This window comes from Triticum urartu, chromosome 3A (genome assembly GCF_056163025.1).
Source record: "Triticum urartu cultivar PI428250 chromosome 3A, HENAU_Tu73, whole genome shotgun sequence".
NCBI lineage: Eukaryota > Viridiplantae > Streptophyta > Magnoliopsida > Poales > Poaceae > Triticum > Triticum urartu.
Window position 1 is genome coordinate 719,653,343 of NC_141875.1, and position 13,429 is coordinate 719,666,771.

At 46.4% G+C, this 13,429-nt stretch overlaps 1 pseudogene; it reads left to right on the forward strand.

Annotated features, from left to right (window-relative positions):
* The first annotated feature begins 12,264 nt into the window (after nucleotides 1–12,264).
* LOC147982104 (uncharacterized) lies at nucleotides 12,265–13,429 on the forward strand (annotated as a pseudogene).

The following is a 13,429-nucleotide window of genomic DNA, read 5'->3' on the forward strand; positions in this document are numbered from 1 at the left end:
AAAGCTGCCGCGCCGGTCAGCCTGCGCCATTGATGCCTCACGGGCTGCGCAGTGAAGACCGGATGACGCGCGTCCCTCGCCCTCCCTCGCCCGCCACGCATACTCACGGCGGCTCGCGCACGGGCGGCGCCTCGGCCTATATAAGACGCGCCCCAGAGCACTCGGCGACTCGTACTCTCTCGCCGTCGTCGTTCCTCCCTCGCCTCTCTCGCCGTCGTCGTTCCTCCTTCTCCTCTCTCTCGCCGTCTCCAATACCCATGGCCGAGCGCTTCCCAGGCGACGCGCGGCGGCGAACGGGTTCGGCCGCCGCCATCTTCACGAGAGCGAGGCTCGCCTCCTTTTCGAGGCTGAGTACCCGGTCCCGCCGGACATGCGGGTACCCGAGGCATGGAGGATCAGCGCCGGCGGCGTGCCGGTGCCCCCCATACCCACCGGCGCGGCGCGGCGTGCGGAGATCGCACGCATCCGCTCGTCCCTGCCGCGTACGGCGAGGAAGGGGCCACGGTACGTCCCCGATAGCCCGCTCTGGGAGCCCTACTTCCGCCGCCGTCACGCCGAGCAACTCGAGGCCACCAACGGCGTCGAGCCCTCCGGCAGGGTCAACGCCGTCGGCCGGCGTCGGTGGTGGGGCGTGCCCGGGCGCACGTTGGAGGCCGTCCTCGAGTACATCGAGGGCGGCAACACGCCGCGCCTCGAGTACCCCGCCCCCCTTCCTTCTCACGCCGCCGGGGAAGCTCCTGGACCCCGAGGCGCATGGAGACCGGGGGGTCCTCCTCCTCGTCCGGCGGCTCGCCCTGCCTCCGCCCCGTCAAGCCGGAGCCCCAGGGCACGCCGGTCAGCACGCGCACCCGCAGCTCCGGCGTCCGCATCGGCGCCAACGCCTCCCCACCCACCGGCCGCTTCGTCCTCGTCGAGCCCAAGCCAGAGCCCGGCCTCCCCGCGGAGTACTAGGAGATAGCCCGGCGCGGCTTCTCCGACGAGGACGCCCTGCGGTGGGCGCGGGACGACTACCTCCGCGACGAGATGGTCCGGCAGCGCCGGGCCCTGCAGGAGATCGCCGCCCGCAAGCGTGGGCACGAGGACGAGCACGGCGTCGTGGTCCTCGACAGCGACGACGACGACGACGATGCCCCCGGACCGTCCAACCCGCCGCGCCAACCGGGGGAGGGATGCAGCAGGGACAGCGGAGGCGTAGGTGGGGGCGGCGACGACGACGACGACGATGGTGACTACACGCTGTTCTACAGCCTCCTCGGCATGTAGAACCGCGTGGGCAGGCGGCGAGGGAGACGGCGGGGGTAGCCCGCGGTAGTTTTTTCTTTTTTTGTAAAATATGTTTAAGTTTGAGCGAACTCGCCGATGTTTGCCTTAAATTTGAGTCGTTTTTGCGCCGTATTTGACTTTTTTGACTAACCGTGGGCGCCGCGACTGGGGGGCATCACGCCCCCAGTGCGCGGTTTAGCGCCGGTGCGCCCCCAGGGGGCGATTTTTTGCCCCTCCTGGGGGGCCAACGGCTGGAGATGCCCTAAGTGACTTGGTGGTGATGTCCTCGGTCATCAGGGTCAATCCTTTACTTTGATGATTTGGTGTCTCATTAATGGGGATTATTCTATCATTGAAATATGGACCCACCAACTGTGCAAACGATCAGGGAGTGTACGCCAAATAGGAGCCGCCGAGAGAGTAGTGGGATGACCGGAGGAGAGATTACGTGGAGTGTTGGGCTTGGGCATAGGTTTCAAAGTTCTTACTTTCAGAAAATGTTCAAAGATTCAAAAAAAAATCATGAATTCAAAAATGTTCATGATTTCAAATGAATGTGACTTTTTTTAGTTTTAATGAGTATTTTTTATGATCAATTTTTATGAGCATGTGCGAATAATGATGAACATTTTTCTGTATTTGGTGAACAATGTTTGAATTTGATGAGCATTTTCTGAACTTGATGGACACAATTTTCTTCAAAAACATTTTTAAAATGAATGGATGAATTTTTTTTGAATTCAATGATGGTTTTTTCTTAAACAAAGTTTGAATTTGATGAACATTTTCTGAAATCGGTGAACCAATTTCGAATTTGCTGAATATTTTTTAATTCGATGATCAATTTTTGAATTTGATGAACATTTTTAAAATTTGATGAACATTTTATTGAATTTGATCAACATTTTTATACACTGATGAAGATTTTTTGAATTCGATGAACAAAACAATTTTAATGTATTCGAAATGAAAATTCGCAAAAGAAAAGTGAAAAAGTAATGAAGAAAAGAGAGAGAAAAAGGAAAAAAGAAGAAAAGTTCAGGGAGGTTCTAGTGGGAGGACCGCAGGAGAGAGTAGGTGGACTGTTAGCCTTCGGCTTAGTTTCAGCCGGCTTGGCCGGGCCTTAAAATCAGCAAAATATTTACATTTCACTCAAGAAGCAAAAAAATATACCTCCATATCAAATATAAGGTATTCTGTTAGGTAATTTAGCTACAAAAATATCTTATATTTCAGTATAAAGATAGTACATAGTACAAAAAGCTCCTCAGAATCCTTGGTATGCCACAGCACATCGGCACATGCGCTAGGTCCGCCGGTGGATTCGAGCCATCTTTATAATCATGTTACTTTTGACATCAACAGAGCCTACACATAGTGTCATTAGCCCGTGTCTCTTAGGGTTGTTTTTTTATCCTGATAAGTGCCACACGTATGACACGAAGCAATTTCGTTCTGGCGTTTTTTTATGGCAACTTTAGTTACCCGATTTGAAAATGGCAACTTTCTATTTGGATGTCAAGTTTTATTTTTTGGGTTTTTTTCGGATGCAACTTTAGTTATAAAAATGCCAGGGCAATGTTATTTCATGCCACATGTATGGCACTTATCATTCGGTTTTGTTTACACTGTACAATCGAACTTGCTCATATACACGAGCATATATTCAACCCTTTGAACACATACACGCACATTCTATCCCTATGAGCTTCTCTGGAAAACTGAACTGGCTCATCATCTTGAGGTTGATGAAGTCGTCACAGACGCATCCGTAGTCAATGAAAACGTCTACTTTCACTAAACGCACATCGCCAAAAGATCTTAAATAAACTAAAAAAATACGAGCACTAATGTGAGACTTAATACCACTGTCTTTGTAAGAGCAACTTTAGCAGACCCCGCAAAACGCGTTTGCAGTTTCACGAAGATCATGTTTGCGAGTCGAAAACTAGCGCGGCCGAACAGATACTGTAAAACAAACTGTAAAACTGGAATAAAGAGCTCCTTCCTCCAGTCCGACCGTTGCCGCCCCTTCCTCCAGCCGGCCACGCCGGCTACGCCGGCCGTGCCCAACCCCGTCGGCCGCGCCCCGTCGCCCACAGGCCATGTCCCGTCGCCCGTCGGCCACGCCCCATCGCCCATCGGTCGCGCCTCGTCCCTGCCGGTCGCGCCCCATCACCGCGCCGGTCGCACCCAGCCACGCCCCGTCGCCTCCGTCGTCCACGCCCAACCTTGCCGTCCACGCCCCACCCCCTCCGTCGTCCGCGCCTTGCTCTATTGCCAGGCGAGCCGTGCCCCTTTGCCTGCCGCGTCAGGAGGATTCCAGCGGCCAGGATGAGGTCATGGGAGTCCACGACGATGTCGAGCTCGTCCAATTCGAACCGGCGGCGATCGATTACGACATCTAGCGGCCTTTTCCGATGTGCGGTGATGAATTCCAGAGAGTTTTGGGCGGATTTCGGCAAACTCTGCGGTGGCGTGTTTGCTCCGACGAGGTTTGACCGGTATACGGGGCCCCCTAGATTTGGCCTTCCAACCTCGAAAGATAAGGATTTTGGGCGTGCATTTGCGGTGGTCCTTAAAAAATTTACATGTTGAACCATTTTTACGGTTTCTGTTCTGGACATTTTTTTCGCCCAAAACTGTAAAACGCAAAAAAAAAAACGGGTTTGACCATTTATATGGGTTCTACTAGAGATGCTCTAACTCTTCAACCACAACTGTTGAACCAAGCTACCAATACTTTAGATAAGACTGACCGGTGCAGTTCACCTGTGCGTGATGGGAGACAGGGAGTGAGACCACACTTTGCCTTGCTTGATTGGATGTGTTGTCTTGTCCAAGTGCGTGCTAGCAATGATAGCTAAAACGGAATCCGAGCACCTTTCCATGTGACCGTTTCATGACGTCACACTCAGATGCCTATGCCTTTTCTTTTTGTCAGCGTGCGGGCGAGCAGTACGGTGCAGATGTAAACTTTGTTGTGTCTCTCAGACAGCCGCCTGAGCTGTTCACGTCCGTCCGTTCATGCCTTCCAACTCAGACAAGTCATGTGCCTTCAAAGCAAAATGGCTACCACCAGGAACTGGTATCTATACCTTTATATCTATATCTATACCATATCTATTAATAAAGTAAAATGTGTTTCTTTGTTTTTTTTCATCCGTTCACCGCAACTTTTGATCTATCTCATATTAAAGATACACAAGGTCGTACTAATCGTTAATCAATTCGCAGTCCAAATAAATGAAAAAAAAATTAAGCCCGTTGGGAGGCAAACGGCCCACGTAGTCAAAACGAAGCCACACTAGCGAACATGCCAATGGCCCCAAAAAAGGTGGCTCACGGCCCGATGCAAATACATAATGAATGACACACCAATCTGAACTCGCAACCTCTTGTACAATAACCAACGCCGGGACCAACTGACCCAGCTAGCGCTCTGTTATACAATGGTGACAACAAACAGCCTTTTAAATAGTCCCACCAAATCCTCCTAATTTATATACATCTTTTGAGTTTTCTTGGTTTCAAGGAGCGATCTCGGGAATCAATAAAGAAGGAAATAAGCTGCCCAGTAATATAAAGAAGGAAAGAGAGAACCCTTCAAAAAAAAGAAGGACAGAGAGAAAAATAAGAAGGAATGAGGGATTTCGAAAGAATAAGGAATGAAAAAGATAAAAATAAAAGAAGGAAAGAAAGGAGACGCGTAATATAAAGAAGGAAAGACAGAAAATTAAGAAGGAATGAGAGATTTCAAAAGAATAAGGAAATAAAGAGATAAAAATAAAAGAAGGAAAGAAAGGAGACGTGTAATATAAAGAAGGGAAGAGAGAAAAATAAGAAGGAATGAGGGATTTGTACGTATTTTACCTACGAACTCGATTTTTTGATAGAAAAATGCGGGTGTCTCAAGTTCGGCTCCATCATGTTGAACGTCATGGAGAATGTGGTGCAGGAGCTAGAGACAGGCACTTATTTCAACTCTATCCAGCGCTGCCACCATCAAGATAGAGGTCAACATCATGGATGGATCAGACGGCTTCTCTGCTATAAGAAACCCCACCTCGCTCGTTTTGTCAATCGTATAGCTTATGTTGCGTCCAGATCTTATTTGTCGGTCGCTTACATTTTTGCATGGAAATTAGAATTTCCTTAATTGGTCACATTATTACAAGTGTTTTTTATATATTCCCTAACTTCCAAATGAACATTCGGAAATTTGCAACCAATAGGCAATGAATTGTTTTTCTACCGCAGTCTTACCATGGTTAGCACATTTTTTACTACGGTGAATCTTAACAAGGTCCATCATCCAGTCCCATGAGGGCCTTGACTTGCTTCGCTACTTAAAAGTTACATTGAAGTTGTACATATTACTTCAAGACAATCGGTGTTTGCTCCTCAGTGAAGCTCGCGAGCGTGGGAATGATACATGCGTCAAGTGCAAATGAGATAGGGGGGGGGGGTGCCCATCATCATATGGATAACTTGTCCATGATTGGAGAAAGTAGAAAAATTATAAGTGACAACACGGATGGGTCGTTAGGGACATGCGAGCATTTGTTTCTCCCGTTGCAATGCACGGGCACATTTCTTAGTTAACTCATGATCTATTCATCTTTCCATGATATTATAATGAAAACATTACGTCAATATCAATAGAGCACCTAGCGACGACTACAAGCATTGGAACAATTCGAATACGCTCAAACTGATGGTAGTAGACAGTCGCAAAGTCGTCGTGCTAACGCCACATAGGACTAGTGCATGAGAACAGCAATCATCGTTGATGAAGGGAAGTATGAATCGAAATGATCCATTCTGTAAACACATGAACGGAGACAAACAAAGACTGGATCCAAGCCTATTCACTAAACACCAACACTGACCGAATCCGCAAGATCTGTCAGAGACATATCTCCACACACCCACAACGATGTTAGACGCATCATCGGAACGAGGGCTAAGCAGGAAGAACCTCATTCCATATTTAGGGAGCCGTCACCGCCACATCGTCCTGAAAAATGACACCCTAAACAAACTCAAGATAAACTAAACACAAAGCAAGATCCTTTCCGCTGGCAAGTGCTGGTGTCCATCATGCCTCTCTAAGGCCGTCAGAGATGAGGCGGGCCAGCGATGACTGTGATGGAAGGGAAGCTGAGGAACCCTAGTTTTTTGGTAGGCGGCGGCTGTGTTTGATAATTGGACCATCTGCACCCGATATCCTGTATATTCATCTGGCCGTGCAGATTCGTGGAAAGCGTTTCCATGGGACAGTGGTGGACATAGAAAATGGGATGTGCAATCCATTGATACGGTCGGGAACAGTGGTTTACAGGCAGCACATCGCTGTGAGATTTTTTAATTTGGAGGGCAAATCCGCAGGTTTGGCACCTGGTCCATGGCTCACGCTTCATTCGTTGAGATGGGCTGCGGAACGAAATGTTAATACAGGACATTTGCACGAACCAGAGACGTGGCTTAGGTGGTGTTTGGTTCTCTAGTTCTAAGACTTTTTCTAGTCCCAACTAAAAAGTCCCTAGTCCCTAAAAAGTCCCTCCATGTTTGTTTCCAGAGGCTAAAAAGTCCCTAGTCTCTTCCTAGAGATTATTAAATGACCATGTTGCCCCTAATATATAGAAAAATAACAATCAAACAATACCATGGGGTGGCGGGCCAATGGGTGCATGGAAGGGCATTATTGAAGAAGTCCCAAAAAGACTCTCCTTGAGAGTCTTCTTCATTTAGTCCCAAATGCCTAGTTTAGTCCCTAAAAAGTCTCTCCCGTTTGGTAAAAAAGTCTCTAAGAGAGACTTTTTTCTAGTCCCTATACAAAAAAGTCCCTGGAAACAAACACCCCCTTAGAATTTGATGCCGCGCAACGACCTCGTTTGGCTCGCGTGTGCTGCCACTGCTCCAATCTTCTAAACAATTCTGCACTGTATGAGGTTCGAAGCGGCAGCCACTGCGGATCACGAGGCTGCGATGACTGAGGACGGATTCGAGTGTGGATCATGTGGACACGTATGAAATCTCTTAGAGCATTTATAACCTGACTCTTCAAACGCCTCCCTATACATCCAGCATGATGGCCCGACCCGTGATCGTTCACAAAATCATAACCCAGACGGTCTCCTCAAACCGGCTCCATACGTCCGGCCTGACCAGCAACCCCATATCAAGTATATATTTGGAGCGGATATGTGAAGGCCCGTACGTGATCGGGCGCATCCACCATGTCGGACCAGAGAGAGGCGACCCAACACAAATTCCACAAAATTTGAGCAGGTCCACCAAATCCATCGCCCTCCTTCCACGTCCCAGCCATCGCCTTTCTCCTCCCTTGCGCCCCACCCCTCCCCCCTCCCCGGCGCGCCACCACCCTTACCACCTCCCCAAGATGTCATCGTCGGGTACCCCCCTTCCCCGCCGCCACAGATGTTGCCTTGGTCTCCTCCGCGGAGCTCCCATCTGTCGCGACGAGCTGCAAGACGGAGAACGTCGCCCGGAGGGAGTGGCGAATGAAGCAATACAAAGGGCAAGCAACGGTGAAGGAATTTCTGGCCAAGGACGTTGTGGACGTCGAGGAGGACGTGTCCCCTCCGCTGCCTCGGTTACCACTCGCCCGTCCATCCCGCCGCCGACAAGCAAGCCACATAGATGGTGGCGGACCACGCAACATGGATGGCATCCAACAAGTGATTCATGACATTCAGATTGTTGAATTGTGATTTATTTTGTTTTGTTGCATTTGTTGAATTGTGAACAATTTGTGATATATGTTCCACGTGCATGCATTACATGGATTTTAGGGGTATCGATATGAGGAGTCGTCCATCGGTACCTAGGGTCATGAGCGCGTGCGTCCACAGATGTTTAGGGAACCGATTTGCCAAGTCCGGCTGTAAATGCTTTAACTCGGATGGATTTAACCCCCCTCCCCCCTTGATGGAGGTATGAGGTCCGGTGGCCGAGCATAGTATAGGTTCCCATCGAGGGAGGTGATCGTCGATGTGGAGAAGCTGGATTCAATGGAGGTGCCGGTTGCGTTACCTGGTAGTAGAGGCGGCCAAGATTCTCCCTGCACTCTGGTAGTTGGATTGGCGTGGATCTACGGTGTGGACCGAGTTTCAGCATGAAGGATGCAAAACTCACTGACACATTTTTACCGGCAAGTTTTTCTTCTATTTTTGAGAGCTCAACCGACAAGGTTAGCCATGGGTTTCGCGATGGACAAAAAGTTAGAATCGCGGTCCTGGACGGCCTAGGAAAATTTTGGGGCCGCCTACTCTAATTCAGGGAAGTGCTATTTCTCGCTTATAGCGAGACCTAGCGTGCGCTCGCACCAGGTGCCTCCCTAAATGGACCGGCCCAACGCGGAGGAGACCACATGCCAATGCCTCTTAAAAAATACTTTTTTTTAATTTTGATTTTTTTTCAAATATTATCAATATATATATATATATATTTGTAAAAGGGTAACCAACCAATTGAAAAATGTTAAATTTGCATAGAGAAAGTATTTTCATGTATATGGAATATGTATATACAAAAAATATACAGTGTGTTGAAAAGTAGATCATGTATGTTTAAAAGCTGTTAATCAAGCATTTAAAAATGTTAATCAAGTATTAGAAAATTCTTAATCAAGCATTTGAAAAAAAGGTTAAATATGTATAGAAAAAAAATCATGTATAGGAAAAATATATACAAAAGGAAATACATTGTCTGTGGAAAAAAGGCTCATCTATTTAGAAAATGATAAGTGTGTGTTTTTTCTGCTTTATGCGGAAAACATTTACAATGTACGTTAAATACAAGTAGACATCAAAAAACATATTACTGATGGATACGAAAAATATACATTGTGTGTGAAAAAAACTTTGACGTGTATTGAAAAACTGAAAGCGTGTATAAAACATGTACAATGCCTATGGAAAAAACTGGACAAAAAATATTACTTTTTCAAAAATGTTAATCATGTAAGTTACAACATAAATAGTTCATATAGAATATGTTTCTTATGTTTACGAAAAATGTTGAATGTGTACCGAAAAAAGTTGACCTGTGTTCAACAAAAATGAAACCGATGAAAATCGATAAAGAAACAAGGAAAGATGAATAAACGCAGTAAAACTAGGAAAGGAAAACAAAGAAAACCGCAAAAAAATCAAAGAAAACCAATGCAAAAGAACAGAAATAGTGAAGACAGAGAAAGGAACAAATAAAAATGAAGAAAACTAAAAAAATAAAAATAAAAGAAATAAAACAATATGAAAACTGAGAAAAAACAAGGAAAATAGAAAGAAATGAAAAAAACCATGATAGAAACAAAGAAAACAGATGAAGAAAAATATATTAAACGAGTGTATAGAAAATATTAACATGTATATAAAAAAAGTTCCTGATATATAAGAAAAATATACATTGTGTGCGAAAAAATGTTTATAGCGATTAAAAACAAGTTCGTCGGGTATTTAAAATGTTGACCATGCATTCAAAATTTTGACTCTTGTATTTGAAATTTTCAAACGTGTATATAAAAATTGTATTAGATATATACTAAAATGTACAATATGTATGGGAAAAATTAGTCATAAAACTCTTAGTTTTCAGAAAATATTAATCAAAATTTCGAAATATTAAATGTGTACATAAATTATGTTCTAATGTATACAAATAATGTTAAATGCGTACTGAAAAATTTGACATGTGTTGAACAAAAAAGAAGCCGATAAAAATCAATAAAAACAAATAAAATTGAATATGTCCAATAAAAACTTTAATATAAAAAAAGATATGAAAATGAAATCCGAAGAAAACCATTTCAAAAGAATGGAAACAGTGCTAAATGAAAGGGAAACAAAGATAACCGAAAAGAAATAGAAAACCCAAAGAAAATGAAAAAAAAGACAAACCCAGTGAAAACCGAGGTAGAAGAAAGAAACAAATACCAGTAAAAACTGTTAAAGAAACAAAGAAAACCTAACAAATATAATAATAGAAAACTAATAAAACCGATGAAGAAAACAATGGAAACCAAAATAAATAATAATAGTTAACGAAAAAGAAAAAGTAAAAAAACAGACCTAACAAGTACATCGACCGCACAAATACTATAACCAAGTATAGAACGTAGGCAAAGAGTGAAAAAAAAAACGATAAAACAGGCCGGCCCAGTTATGATGGGAAAGAAAAATCCTTCACGGCGAGACAGAAGCCAGACTCGTTATAAGCAAGATATGGACTTCACGGTACTTTCCTGGACGGTTGTAATATTGAAAACATGAAGAAATGCACGGTCCGCTTAGATAACAGGTTAAATCAGTACCTAGACAATTACTAGTGGAATATTCAACAAATATCTCGAGACAGACGGAATCTGGTCATCTGAGCCCGAGCTTAGGAACGAATTGTCATATGAGATGTACTATATGTTTCTTTTCTGAAAATTAGGTTTTTGTTTGAGTGTAATAATAATAAATAGTTTTTACCAGAAAATAAAATAAGGATGACAAAGAATTATACTGCTGGGCTTACGTTTTTTAGAGCGGGCCAGAAATATAGCCCAAGCTTTTCTCCTGCTCTTCAGCTACACAACCCAGGCTACACCTAAAAAAAAAATCTATACAGCCCCAGACTACACATGTAAAAAAAATCTACATTTATAAAAAAACTATCCATAAAAAATGAAGTTTATAAAAAAAATTAAATGTACCAGCCTAATACCGGCGGATAGTATACTCTCTCCTTCCCAATATCGTACTCCCTCAGGGGTGGTTAGCGAGGCAATCTCAAGGCGAGCAGTAGCGGATCCCTTTGTGCGCTGCCGGTGCCGCCGCTGGTTCCCTCTCCCTCCACCAACCGTTTCGGCGGCGGGAGGAAGGGGAACCACGGATCTGTGCGTCTGGTGTGTGTTCTCAGTATGGTTAGGGTTGAGGGAGTCGCTGTCGAGGCCGTCGCGGTGGCGTCACGTTTGAATAAGTTTCTTCGGGCCTCGTTCGCGGTCAGACGGGGCTCTAGCCTTCGTCTAGGAGCCAGTGGAATGGGGGATCCCCAGATCTCATTGAGGTCGCGGGCTATGGTGTCTGAAGGTCCACCGCCACTGGCCGGTTTGGTCCTCATATGGGTGTGGTGGTTGTGTGAAAACGAAGATTATTCTTCCTCGTCGGTATGATTTTCTATTGTGTTCCTTCATCCTTCTTTATGCTGCTGCTGGAGGGATGTCCTGCTTTGCCTGGGCGGTTGGTCTGGCCGTGGCACCGGAACAGATCCTAGTTCTCTTCCATCTAGAAGGGGCACATATAGCGGTACTCAAAACACAGATGGCAAAGGACGGTGCAGACGTGTTGGATGCACATGTGTCGTTGTCTTTTTGGCACTGGTGCAAATAAGTGGGGGCAGCATGGCGGTGATTATGTCGTGGTTGAAGATAGGACCTGCTTGTGTCTGGATGCAGATTACTATGTTGCAGGGGTCTCCTCGGCCTTCGCAATGTTCAGGGATGATGACACAGAGCTCCGGAGGTCTTCTCATTTTCTTGGTTGTTTTAGGGTGCTCTTTGTTACTCTGGTTGTTTATGCGTGTGTTAAGGTGTGCTTGTTCGGGTTAAGAACTTTGTATTATGTCATGATTTGAATACAAGCAAACTTTCTCAAAAAAAAGCCACGCCCAAGGCGTTCATTGTCGCGCATACATCCACTGCCACTTCCTTTAAAAGTTCCAAACTTCATCTAAAAAAAAATCTAAAAAACGATCAAAAGTTCCAAACCCTAGCTAACCTCGTTCGGCCAATCAGCGGCGGCAGAGGCCATAGGAGGGATGGGTCACCAGAAGAGGAAGAGGAGGACACCAAAGCTTGACGGCGGAAGGGCCAGGGCTTCCGATGGAGATCTGGAGCATGAAGCAAGGGGAGATTCAGATCAGATCGGGATCATCAGCGCTGATTCGGGTGAGGCCTGAGCGAATAGCGATCATCTCGTGAAGAAAACAAAGATGATCCGTGACGGTGATCGGCTGGATGAGGAGTGCAAGGGCCGGACGGTCTACCTTGTGGCATGCCACTGGGACTTGTCCATGTGTACCACGCCGTACAACGTGTACAAGATGGACCTCGCTTTCTCTTCCTCGTCGGCAATGGCGAAGCGTCTGCACGCAGCCGGCAGCCTGCGCACCCACGCGGGCGGCAAGTCCATCATCTCCTTGCGGTCGAGGCGCCGCTCGTGGATCGTCGGCGTCGGGGGCGACTCGGGCGAGGTCATAATCTTCGACACCAAGTCGCCGGATCCGGATAAGGCTGTCATCCATGGGCCGAACCTCATGTCCGCCAAGTGGTGCCCTGTCCTCACGGCCGTGGGTGACAAGATTTATGCGTTCTGCAAGAGACCCTCCTGGACATCAGATCCCGACTTCCCGCCATGGTTCGAGGTGCTTGATGTTTCCAAGGCCAGAGTAGTCAGCGACTGCGGCCTCCAGCGCCTCAAGGGGTGCTCCTGGAGCAGCCTACTGATTCTGTTGCATCCCATGGAAGCTCAAACCTTGGGAGTACTACATCTCTCTGCCGTGTACAATGCTCACGTCCTATGTGCTGGTTGCTCCCTACATATTGGTTTCATACGATCAGCCGTCGTGGGGCACACATGCATTTGACACGGACTCACACGAGTGGCACAAGATCCACGACAATCCGCTGCCTTTTGTCGGCCGCGCGTCCCGGCATGGCCCCATCTTCCTTGCTTCCTCTAATTAGAAGGATGGGCCCATAAATGCTTACTGCATCCGTCTCACAACTTTTGATGCTCTCAAGCTATCCATCACCCCGCTGCCGATGGAATATGAAGGAGAACATGAACTTGAAGCAGGCCCCTGCTGCTTCTCTTCTTTGGACAATGAGCACTTCTGTCTGTTAAGCTTTGAGCTTGACAGCAAGGGCATCATGCTTCATTCTGGTTCCAATGAACTCTATCCAACCAAGGAGTATCTACGCTTGAGAACCTATCAAATAGAACGATCACCCCTGGAGACCCACGAGGAAACACTGCTAGCTGTGAAGTCAGTGGTTGCAATCTCCAGCAAGTTGGAACATCGCTTCAAGATTAAAGATGTATGCCATGGGGTCACCCCCTTGGCCTCCACTCTTCTGTGCATGCGCCCTTTTTAA